The sequence below is a fragment of the Hevea brasiliensis genome, chromosome 5, assembly GCF_030052815.1.
Source record: "Hevea brasiliensis isolate MT/VB/25A 57/8 chromosome 5, ASM3005281v1, whole genome shotgun sequence".
Classification (NCBI taxonomy): Eukaryota; Viridiplantae; Streptophyta; class Magnoliopsida; order Malpighiales; family Euphorbiaceae; genus Hevea; species Hevea brasiliensis.
This window is the reverse complement of record NC_079497.1, coordinates 20,766,798-20,780,245: the sequence shown is the minus strand read 5'-3', so window position 1 is coordinate 20,780,245 and position 13,448 is coordinate 20,766,798.

Sequence of the window (13,448 nt, the reverse complement as noted above, 5' to 3'; positions counted from 1 at the left end):
AAAGTCTAATTTTGACGTTTAAATTATAAACCAATGCTCATTAAGGGTGAGCACATAATGATTAAAACTAAAAAAATTAGATCAAATTGATTTAATTTGATTTTTCGATTTTGATTGTTAATTTAAAAAAATTGATTTTTTAGTTTAATTCAATTAATATAACAAAAAAATTGAAATAACTAAATTGAACTGATTTAAACCTATATTATGTCATTTTAGCTTTTAGGTTCCCTGTATAAAAGCCTTACACCTTCACTTCCAGCTCATTGTTCTTTTCTCAAACCCTTAGAGACTATTTACCTTCTCGACTTCTCCAATTCACCTTTAATTTCTTCTCCACTTCTTCTTCTCCTTCTCCTTTATTCTCAGCTCAATAATTACAGCTTCAATGTCACAGACCCAACAAAATGAAGATTAACAGTAATTGATGATGATCTCCATACTCTATGGTTACGGGCGGAGGAAGGGGGACTAGAGGTAGCCCTAGCCCCCAAGCCTTTTAGAATCATTATATATATATATATATATATATATAATGCAAAACATTAAAATACATATTTGTCAGCATGTATATAATAAATTGCTAAAGTATTTATAACAATCTGATTTTTTTAAAATATATGTTTTACAAATTTTAATTGTTGTTTAAATATATTATGATAATTTAAAGAATCAATTAAATATAACATTATTATATTAAAATAATTTTGGTTCAATGATTTGATTAAGTTATATATGTATCTAATTGTATCTACTTTAATTTTTGCATTATCTTAAATAAACTAGCCTGAGTTATAAAATAAATAATTGAATGAGTTATATTAAGTAAAGATTATTTATTAAGTACCTAGTTGTTGATTAAGAAATAGTTATTATTAGGTATTTTAATAAGTAGAATAATATATAAATGATTTTATTATAGTAATAGTAATAATGTATTTATTATTTTATTATAAGTTAATAATTATTAATTAAGTATATTAGATTTTTTTAAAACTTGTTTACTATTGTTTATAATAAGGATTCAAATAAATTAATTTAATTATTTAAACGAATTAAATAAATAATATTCTATATTGTTCTATATAGACATAATTTAAATAATATTATTTTATTATATATATGGTTGTATCACCAAGATGCAGAACGTAATAAAAGTCTAGTTTTTCTTTCTATTATCATGGCTTTCTAAACCCTCCCTCTCCCCTAAAAGTTTATAGTCTAGGTTATATAAGTATGCTTTGCACTTGCCTCTACAATAAAGATACTATGCATCAGAAAATGTTAGTTTAATAATCCTTTGCTACGATATCCTTAATCTAACTCTATATGACAATATAAAAGGGCACATCCTTGAGATTTGTTAAGCCATGGTGGCATTCTTATCTCGGCACCGCATGAGTATTGTTATGTTTTATCTAGGTTAAGGAGCTCCCGGCCAGCGATGGTATCAGAGCCAGTACTGTTATCTTTAAGGAGGAAAATATGAATTTAATATATGGTTATAAATGAGTAGGGAGAACCAATTAACTATGAGCTGCACAACACCATTATCATCTTCAAACATAATTGTTAAGCCATCTTTATCCTCTTCATCTTTTTCCTCTAGCCTAGTTAATCTGACCTGTTTTCTTTCTTTATCACCTTCCTTTAGACAGACCTTAGCCTTTAAAATAGATAATCCTATTGAAATTTAACACATACCTGATGGAGCATAAGTTGAAGAATCTTTTCTTCTTCTGCTGAGTCCATATAATATTTACAAACGCTCTGGATCTTTTACTAGAAGCATCATAACTCTTATATCTTTCAGAAGATTTGTTAATAAGGAGTATGTTTAGACTTCACGTTTGGATTAGTATGCTCTAAAATTCATAACTGTAGAATAATATGTGATTATTGAAATATCCCATTATGTAGAAGACATGGATATTCTCATCTCCATTATGGAGTTGTTTGTCTTGTTCTCACCCTCCATGGAAGATGAGGTCTCCTAGTAGTAGCCAGACTATCTTTTTTAGACATCAAATTTCTCAATTATGAACATGCTATGATTGGGACATGTATAACCACTCTCCACGCTGGAAGTATAGTTCTTAATTTCTTTCCTAATTATAAAATATCTCTTCAAGATCCTAATCTCTCCAGAGCATTAAAAGTTTAAATTCAGCTTGTTGGAGTAGAATAAATTATCTCTTCTATGGCAGCCACTTTACACCACTAGATAATCTATAGGCTTCAAGATCATGCCATAGATTTATCTCAGCTAGGTGTATCTTCTGATGCTCTATTCATTCTTGCAGACATAGAGACTATGCCCACTATTATTCAAATTCCTCAACAACTTTCTAAAGAAGACTTGGTAAAGATCATTCCATGAGAATGGGTCACCAACTATGAAAAGTTGCATAATAATTCTCGATCTATCCAAGTGACAGCCTACATTTCATAGGCAAATAGATGGCACTATCATGACAAATTTCAAGGAGCTTGGAAGCACTTCACACACTCTTGCAATCTTTCAAACTATGATAATCTCTCCAGTTCAAGGAAAAAGAGAAAGGATTCCTTGTTACACCTTATCCCTCTGTAAGGTATAACATGATCCCGTAATATACCTAATGAATTACCAAACTTCATCTACTGATAACCCATTAAATACACTGCAAGAGATTTTAAACCTTTTCTTATTTCTTTTTACAGTGGTGAGCACTTTTGACAGGTGTTAAAATTTTTTTTAACTGAAGTGAAATCAAATAATAAACCTGAAGTATTAATAATTTCTGTAAAAATTTTAGCAGAGTACCGTCTGTATTTGGAGCAAAATAGTTCTTCAAAAACCTGTAAAAAACACTTCCAATATATTTGTTCAATCCCAAACTCCAATATGGCTCAACTCAAATCAGTGTCCTCAACATAGTTCAAACTCAATTCAATATCATTTTCAGCAACTCCAAAAATAAAGTGCAAAATAAATGAGTATTTCAAAAGCTGAAATAAGAGAATTGTAATACAATATTTTTACAGGCCAAAATAATTTACAACTTTATTTTACAATCGCTCAAGACCAAGTACAATATATACATACAGTTTACATACATTACAATAATATTTACAAGGAAGTGGTATACTCAATATATCCAGCAAAATCCCAAAGCGAAGTCACAAGCAGCCTACTCTGCTGCTCTATCTGTCTATCTACCTGCGACAGCAATAAAAAAGCTATCGCTGAGTAAAATTTACTCAGTGGTGCACAATAACAATTTAAAATGCGGTATATAGAATATTTATTAACAATTTACAATTCAAATAATTCATAATTTCAAGTCATAATTTTTAAAGCTCATATAACACAAATTTGATCAAACAATTTAATAACACAGTGTTGCCAATCAATAACACAACTTAGGTCATAATACAAATTTTTCCGAACATGCTGTGTTGTACACCACGACAAGGCATACTCACCCCACTAATTGAAATCAATGAGGGAGGTGGCTAGCTAGATAATGAGTACTCATCCATAATCACCTCAGACTGGCAAGTCAAAGAGGGAGGAATATAGTCATACTCTTCCCATAAATAGAGGAGGAACAGAGTGATATTGCCATGCCAAGTGTGAATCAAAAACAATTTTAAATCACAATATTTAAATATTTCATACAAACCACAAATCACATTTTATCTCAAAATTTCCATTTACAAAGTAGGCAACACAATAATTTTTAAATAAAATTCCCAAAGTCAAAACAATAAAAAATTATTCATAACTCATTTCTCCAAATAAATTTTCTAGTAAAAGCAGTGAATATAAAAAGTATTCTACACATACCTGATTTGAGTCACCTCTAGGCCTTGACTCAATGTTCCTTATGCTTTTCAATATTATTTTTAACTGAAACACACAATTTAAAGTATTTCAGTACTCAGTTAAATTATTTCTAACAATAAAATCCAATATCCAAATTTTATTGATACTATTCCCTTCAATCCATTTCATTAGTCAACCTATTATGTTGACCTTTAATACATACTAGGTGAATTAATTTTAATGTTACCAATATGTCACATTTTATAGTCCTTTAGTGTTGGTATATGTTACTAATTTCATTTTAAAACTTATTGCATTTTATTACAATTTTTCAGTTTTGATGCACTACTTTGACCAAGCTAATTAACTTATTTTCCTTTGTTTCTGGGTCTTGGTCAAAAGAATAATACTGTAGGCTTATGTCTTAGTGACATTTTGGCACTGATTTTAGGTCATTCTGAGTTGTATAGACCAAGATATGATCAATTTACCAAAGCTGGACAGATTGCATCTTTGGTGCAAAGTTTGGTCAAATTTAGGTCAAATTTAGTTCTGGCAGTTTTGGTACTCTAACTTAGGAAAGTAATTCGACTTGGTTTTGGCCATTTCTGGTCTTTGGTGTCTTTATAAGAGTTGTAGCTCTATATCTTAGCTTTCTATTGATATAAATTTCAGGTCATTTGGACATGTTTTAAGTGAGTTATGGCTAAATGAATGGCTACTGTTCAAATAGTCAATTTCTGGGTTCTCAAAGTTTCAATTCCGGATTAGATCATTCTTGTAGGTCACTTCTAGGCAGAATTTGGGTAGCATTTCTACATGAAAGTTGGCCTATTTTATATTTAGTTTCACCTCCAATTGGCCTCATACCAATTGGAGTCAAAATTTTGCACTTATAACCTAATTTATACACTGCCAACAATCACAACCTGCATAAAAGAATTTACACTCCCAATTTGGCAATCCTCCTCCTCCCAATACTTCAATATTCATTCATGGCACTTCTATATATTATCAATACAATTTCAACAAAGTAAATTGGGTAGAATACTCAAAAGTTCAAGGTACACAATACTCCATTAAAATTCAATATGTAAGTCAACCCAAATTCAATATATATACTCACCTAAATTTCACATACACTTCCATGGCAATTACACACATACTGCCCCCAATTCATAACCATCATAATTCATCAATAATTTTCATCAATTTACACATAAAATCACAAGTTTACAAGCTGCCAACCATGACAGTTTACTAAGGTAATTAATTCCCCCTAAATTCAACACTAACATTAATATACACATACAATTAACTTGTTAATCTTTCTAATCACTTCATTCAACATCAATTCTCACTAATTTAATGTGAGAATAAATCAAACCTCTTTCATCACCATGGCTGTCGAATTCATGGTGAACCAAAACTCAAGCATTTCCTCAAAATTTCTTAACCATATGACTTGTTTCAATCTTAGCACAACTTTTACTTAAGAAAATTTAAGAAACTAGCACTAACCTTGTATGGAGCTTAATCAAACCTCAACTATTTTTCTTCAAAATAACATCAATCTCTTCCTTGTAGTGTGGGGAGCAAAATTAATGAAGGAATCAAGTGAAAAAAATGGCTTGAAGAGGGTTGCATGGAGGTGTGTTTACTTCGGCCATGGGAGCTTTCATGGGAGAGCTTCGGCTGGTGCAATTTCTGGAGGTTGAAGATGACTTATGTTGTCCCATTTAGTTTATATAGTGGTCCCAAATCTGCCTTAGTGGAGCAATTTCATGAGTTTTAATATTTGTTTATTCAAATTTCCTCAATTTACATTTTTATGCCTTAACTTCCATCATTTATATTAAATTTTAATTTTTATGACATTTTCAAAGTGTGCTATCACTTATTTTTAATGGACATTGAGGTTAAAAGGCAATTCTAGGTGTTAAATGACCAAAATACCCCTATTTGGGTTACATTCTTAATTTTTAGGTAACACCGATTTTCATCGGTTTCTTGATTTTTCACTTTTCTTTGTACTTATTAATTAATTTTTCTTTGATATTTTCTAAGTTAATTATACCTCAATAGATGTTTATTTAAGTCTCAAAAATATTTCTCGGGGTTCCCTGCGGTCCAGAGCTAGTTAACGGTATCCACCGAAACTTCCCGGTGCGATCACCCATTGCTAGGGTTTTTGGCTCGTTTAACCAAATTATATTTCACTGCTCTTATTTTTCCTTTGTTTTCTTGTATTTTTCTCTATTGTATTTCATTATCTTATTTCTCTTCACTAACATTTAAGTATAATTCCAGGCATCTTAGCTGTCCGGACAGACACCGGTCATTGGAACAGTAGAATGCACTACCGAATATAGGGGTGTTACATTCCCGTTCACTCCTTTTAGACAGATGGACAATTAGTCTATACAGATAAGATCCTTAAACATTTTATCTGGGATGCGCTAGGATTAGGGATGTGCAATGAAGGGTGTGATTGTCATCTAGATCATTGGGAGGATGATGATGATGATTGTTGCAACCGCAAGAGGGGGAAAAAAGAAGCAAAATTCTCCTTGCAAAGCTTTAAGAGCTAGAAGGGACTCCTCTCCTGATTCAGGACCATGGATTGGCATTTGCAAGGATGTTTAAAGAAAGAATCCTTTGCCAATTTATGAATTGGCCTTAGAAATCTTGAGAAAAGAAAGGGAAAAAGAGGAAAAGGTTCATTCTTCATCACCTCTAGTACTTCCTCTTGTACAGCCCTGTATGATGTTCTCACAAGAAGATGTGTATGAGTTAGACTTTTTGCCACTCAGGAACTGGATTAATCCAGTTTAGCAGCTTACCTCCAGACCATTTATTCAGGCATTTGTTGTTAGCCTTGATAGTCAGCCTAATCCATTAACTAATGCTAAAGAAGTCTTAAATTGACAAACTCTGAATGCCAAGACTCAAAACACTTTCCTTAAAAAGATTGACTCGAAGATAGACTAGACTTAATAGTCTATCAAACCCAATTAACTTGATAAAGACCTTAAAGCTTTATGTTGATCTTCAATATAGAGTTAATCAACTTGATAAAAACCTTAAAGCCTTACTTCAGTAGAAAATGTTTGCTCATGAATTTGATCAAAATGAGTCAAAAATCAAAAGTTAAAAGCTCAAATTACTTAGATTGAAGTTGATTAAGCCCGAAAGAAACAAACACTATCTGACCATGATCGTAACACATTTCTTCCCCCCTCTGATTATAATCCATTTTCCTCATTCTATCCACATTCCACTTATAAGCCATTCTATTAATCAAACCCTTGTCCTCAACACTGTTCTATAATCCCTTCCAAAAAAACCTAAACCAAAAGCCCAGCCTTCTTCATCTACTACTTAACCTTCAAAAAGTATCTCATCCTCTGAATCAATGGAGGAAGATGAAAGTAAACCTAAAAAAGACAAACAACAAACACGTATTGACCCTCTTTTCTAATAGATGGCAATTTTAGCTGATCCCTTGATTAATGAGATAGACTCTTGATCTGATGATAATTCTGAAAACAATTTGGTAGATATCACAAACTTGCTTATGGCAACTTTAACAGGCTCTAATGATGGAATCACAGGACCTCATGTTGAATAGCCAATTGATACTTATGATGGAGAAAATCTAGACAAGGTCCTTTCCAGACTAACTTCTAGTCCTTGGTTCACTTTTGATGATATCCTTCTAGCTGAATAGCCAACTGATACTTATGATGGAGAAAATCTAAACAAGGTCCTTCCCAGACTAACTTTTAGTGCTTGGTTCACTTCTGATGATATCCCTCTAGCTAAATAGAGAGATAGGATGACAAAATTCCATGCTTAGCTTGATATTCAATTGTCTAAACCAGACACCGAATTATCAAGTGTTCTGAAGGAATCTCCTATAGATTCATTGGATCAATAAGGGAGTGGTTCTAGAGTCTAGGGAATTACAAACGCCTCATGTTTTATCAAGCATCAATTCTTGGAGTCATGAATGCTCTCTATGAGGAATTCATTGGAGACTATACACTCTATGATACTACTCGCTCAAAATCATAGTCAAATGGTCAAATTTATAACCAGTGTGATAGCTGAATAGTCAGAATCACTTCCAGCATGGCAGTTAAGAAGACGAATCATATTGAGATGTTCAACTAGAACAAACAAGCTAAATAAATAAAAGACTGAACAAACCTTCGTTTGCCCAATAATGCGAACGAAGATCGTATCGAGCAAGCAACTATGAAAAGCAAAGCTCGAATCTCACGGACTGAGTAATAATCATGCCAGCAATCAAGCAAAAGCGGATTTCATGGAGACAATCTCAAAATTTCAGGCAAGATAATATCCATAAATATAGTAAGGACTATTTCTTTAAAAAGCCTATAAATACCAACTAAATGGCTAGAAAACAGATGCGCATATTTATTCTGTAATTCTTATAAAATAGTTCTCTAATATTTTCTTAACCTTCTCAATCAGATCTCTGACTTGAGCATCGGAGTGGCCTGACAGTAGGCCATCCACCTCATCTTTTCTCCAATTACAGGTTTATGTGGCTTCAGAACCAAAACTAAAACTCCTCCGGTAGCATCAGTGGTGTCGTATGTGGAAACCTCGGGATATTGACTGAAAATTCATCTAAGATCATTCTTTCCCCTTTAAAACATATTTTCTTGCTACCATCTAGTTTTGATCTTGGGCCTTAATTATTTTCTCAATTGTATTCTTTTTTTCTTCATGGCTATAGTTCTAAGGACTATAAACAAAGGTATCATATCCATTACTCCTACACTGGGAGGAGACCCACCTACAGCATCCATGATCCCAAACGTGACCACATCTGCAAACCCATCAGAGGCACAAATCCCACCACATAACATCATCATCCTAGGTCAATAAAACCCATTCCGAGGAATGGCACTAGATCAATTGTGCCTGTGCATCCAGGAGATGGAGGCCCAAATCGCTTTCCTCAAAGGTTGATCCTAAGAACCAGTGCCCTACCAGGGACATCTACCCTGGAAGTAGGAAGGGTCATAGAAGCAGATCCAACCAAAGCTAAGGAAACTAGATGGGAAATCAAATGATTAACAAACAATAATTCAAGAAGAGAAAATGAACGAGCCACGGCAAGCGAATAAGAGAAACACTCCGATGAATTATCACGATTGCAGATAAATTGGGGTTTAGTGAAAGTAGTGTAAAAATACCAAAAATAGGTTGAAAAAGAGAATTTTGACATGGGAGATAAATTTTCATTATCTGGGCCAATCCTAGCTAAACAGTTCCTGATAAAATTCAAATTGCTTGTTCTAGATAAGTATGAGGGGACAAAAGACCTGAGGAGTCATGTGGTAAACTTCTGAAAAATAATGATGCTCCAAAACGTGAATGACTACCATCTGTGCTGGGTATTCCCAACAATATTGATAGGGCTAGCACAAAAATGATACTAATGCCTTAAACCTAGATCGATTTAGAACTTCCACCAGCTTGCCACCAAATTTAAGAAAAAGTTTATTTCTTCCACCCCTCTTAAAAAGTTATCCTCTGATCTTCATAAAATTAAATAATATGATGGTGAGTCTCTTAGGGATTATATTGCTCGGTTCAACACTAAAGCAATACAAATAGAGAACTTAAACCATGAAATAACCTGTGAAGATTTAAAAAAGGGGACTCATAATATTAAATTTTTAGATTCACTCATAAAAAATCCTGTAGTAGATTATTACCAACTAATGCAAAGGGCCTAGAAGTACATTAGGTTGGATGATGAATGACAAGTTCTCAAGGAAGAAAGGAAGTTCAAACAGAACAATGAGAAGAAACAGAACAAGAAAAATTATAGCTCAGATCAGATTTACCATTCGGATAGAAACGAAGAACATAACAGAACAAGATTCCATAATTGTACACCTTTGAACAAGCCCAAATCTCGAGTACTCATGTGGATTCAAAAAAAATAGTGAATAGTTCAAGTGGTTGAAGAATCTTAACCCTGATATTGCAGGTAAGAGAGATAAGGGAGAATTTTTCAGGTTTCATAAAGATGGCCACACCACTTATGAATGTAGGCAAATCAAAGATGAAATAGAGTGACTAATCAAAGATGGTCGACTCAAGAAATTTACCAAAAATGGTCAGGATGAAAGAAGAATAACCACCCTTAGAAGCAAGGAAATCGTACCCAAAAAGAATAAAAGTCCGATCGGAGTGATCAATGTGATTACTGGCAGGCCAAACACAGGCAAGACAGGGAACAAAAGACAAATTGAACCAAGTAATGCTAAAGGCTGAGCAATCCTCTCCATCGACAAAAATAAATTAAGCAAAGAAGAAATCACCATAGGTCAGAGAGACAACAAGGTAAACCAATCACATATTGACCCATTAGTTATATCTGTGCAGATAAACAGGTATATAGTCTAATGAGTGCTAATCGATATGGACATCTTAGTAAATATCCTGATGAGAGAAGTCATGGAGAAACTCGAACAAAGAGCAAAAAACCTAACCAATGTCTTGCATCCCCTGGTCGGCCTGGGCGACAAAATAGTCTCGGTACTCAGAACTATAAATCTAGCTGTGGTTCTGGGTGACAAAGAATACAAGAGGGAAATCTACACAGAGTTTGCAATGATTGACATTCCTTTATCGTATAACTTCATCGTCGGTTAACCGATCTTGAATGACAATGACATAGTTATTAGCATGCAATGGCTATGTATGAAGCTACCAGCTCTTGGAGGAATAGCCATAGTTCGAGGAAGCCAAAAATCAACACAAGAATGCTATAAAAAATCAACAGAAAAGAAAAATTAGAAGAAGGAAAGAAACAATACACATCGAGACAGCACTCAGTGGAACAAACAGAGAAACAGTGTAACGCCCTCATATTGGACATTCATGTACAGTCTACTGTTCCGGCGCCTAATGTCTACCCTGACAGTCAAGACGTCTAGAGCTATATCTATAACATCCAAAAAAGCCGTAGATAAAAATAAACAACAATTATAAGAAGGAAAAATATAAATAAAGAAAACAAGCATAAAAAGTTAAATGAGCTGAGGGTCACAGCGATAGGTGACTTTCCCGGGAAGTGACTGCGAGGTTAGTCCTAACCCTAATTTTGAACGAGAAATTGTGACGTTGCAGTCGTAAGGATTATCATGAACCTAGTGGAAAAGAGAAGATCACGGAAAAGAGCTGATAAGTAGGTCAAATAGTTAGGTCAGGACTCCGAAAGAAATACTGAATTATTTACAAACCGGATCAGATCGGCGAAGGGCAAATTGGTCAATTCACCCTTAGAGATGACTCCTGACCTAACTGTCTAATAAAATCAGAGAAATGAAAATTCTAGAATAGAGAATTAAATTAAAGAAACAAGAAAAAATAAAAGGAAATAGAAAAAGAAAAGAAATTCAATTAGAAAATGCATTATGACATCACTTAAGTGATGTATGCATGACACAAAAATCATTTTAATTTCTAATTTATTTATTTTGAGGATAATTAACACATAAAAAGTCAAAAATTAAATTAAAAAGAAAAGTCCACTTCTTTCTTCAACCTTGGCCGGCTACCCTCTTTCTCTCCTCCATTTTTATTCAACTTTTCAAGCTTTGTTTCTTGCAATTTCTTCCATTAAATCCATAGTTCATCACTTAGAAACTTGATAATTGGTCTTGAATTGAAGATAGAAGTAAGGAGATTTAAAAAGTCTTGAAGAAAATAGGCAATTTGAAGAAGCACAAGTAAGGTGAGTCTCTCTCTCTAACTTAATTTTTTTTATTCATGTGATTAAGGTTTGTAAAGGTGAAATTATACAATAAGTTGGAAGAATGATGCAACTAAAGAAACCCCAAGAATTTTAGCCTACATAGTGGAGATTAGGGTTGATGAATTTGATAGTAATGGATGGTATTATACATATAGGCAAGCCTAAATGAATTAGTAGATGAGGTTAGAGTATTTTAATTGTATGTATTATGCTGCTTAGAGAAATTAGGGTTTTTAACCCTTAGGGTTTTGGGGAGAAAAATTGAAAAATTGGTAAATTGATGTACTTTGAGCTAAATGAGACTCAAAATGGTCAATTGAGACAAATTAGGATGTGTTTGAATGGTTAGAATTGCAACCAAATTTGGATAGGTAGGAGTCTAATCCTGAATAGCCTGACCTAGGTCCCTTTCAGGGACCAAAACTATAATTTTGCCTCTCCAATTGGTGTGAGGGCAATTGGAGATGAAAATAGACACATAATGGCACAATTTTCATTGAGAAACCATGCCTAGAAAATGATATTAAGATAGTGAACAATTAGGTCAAATCCGAAATTGGCACACTGCAACTGTACAAAAATGACCAAATGAACAGTATTTGTTTATTTGGCCATAACTTGGTCTAGGCAGGTCCAAATGACCTGATTTTTGAACCATGAGAAAGCTATGACATAGTAATACAACTTTCATGAAGAACACCAACCCAACTTCTATGCATAACCAAGTCATTTTGCCACCCAAAATTGGTTGCCCAAAACTGCTAGAACCAAAAATCTGCCCAGAATTCTGGGTAGATATAAATCCGGCCAGCCTTAGGAAAATGGCCATAACTTGAGCTACAAAACTCCAAATGGAGTGATTTGAAAAGGGAATTTAAAAAGAGACATTAAGGAACAACTTTGATGAAGGAAAGTTGGCCAAAAATTCAACTGTAGACAGACAAATGGAACAGTATAAACAAGTAACCCAAAACTGAAATTTTGAGATTTAACCCTAATAGACTTTGAATTGAATTTGGCAATCAATGCCAACCAAAACATGACTCAAAATGTAGTATATGAGTGTAATTAGAATTAATAAACCTATTTAGTAGAAAAAAGTCAATATTTTGACTTGAATAGTGCAATGACTAGTAACCCCGAAACACAAAATTCAAAGGATACCAATTTAAGCAAAGTTAAGGCTACAACTAAGTAGGCATGAAATAAATTAATGGATTTATTATGAGATATGATACTAAAACACTGTAAACTGTGTGTTTCAGTTAAAAAAGAGACTGGAAAGGGATTTTCAAGGAAAAACCAAAAGGTGGAGTAAATTAGTCAACAAAGAGGTTTGTGCACAACTAGTGTTTTTATTGATTATGTTTCTTCATTTATCTTTTGACTAAATGATTTTATTTCTTATTGTATTATGTTTATCAAATATTGAATTTATTTCAACAATTATTGAAATGCGTTATGGTATGAATGAGTTTAGTTTTGGAAAATGAAATTAGTTATGATTTTATTTATCATGAATAGAAAAAGTTAGCTTTAGAAAAATTTTGATTGAAATATACTTGATATGGGAAATGAATAAAATTTGTTTTGAATTGTGATGAACATAAAAAAATTATTGGATATTGGAATTTACATTGAATTGAATTGTGTTGTGATTTATGCTCACAAAAAAGACAAAGAGATTTATGATATTATTTTATATCTCACTATAGATGCTTGACTAGGTTATTACCCGTATCTCTCATTTGTTAAGGAGACAATGGAATTAGCTTTGTTTTGTTTTGAATACCATGGTATGTGCATAGGCTTAGATTCTCCTATTATTAG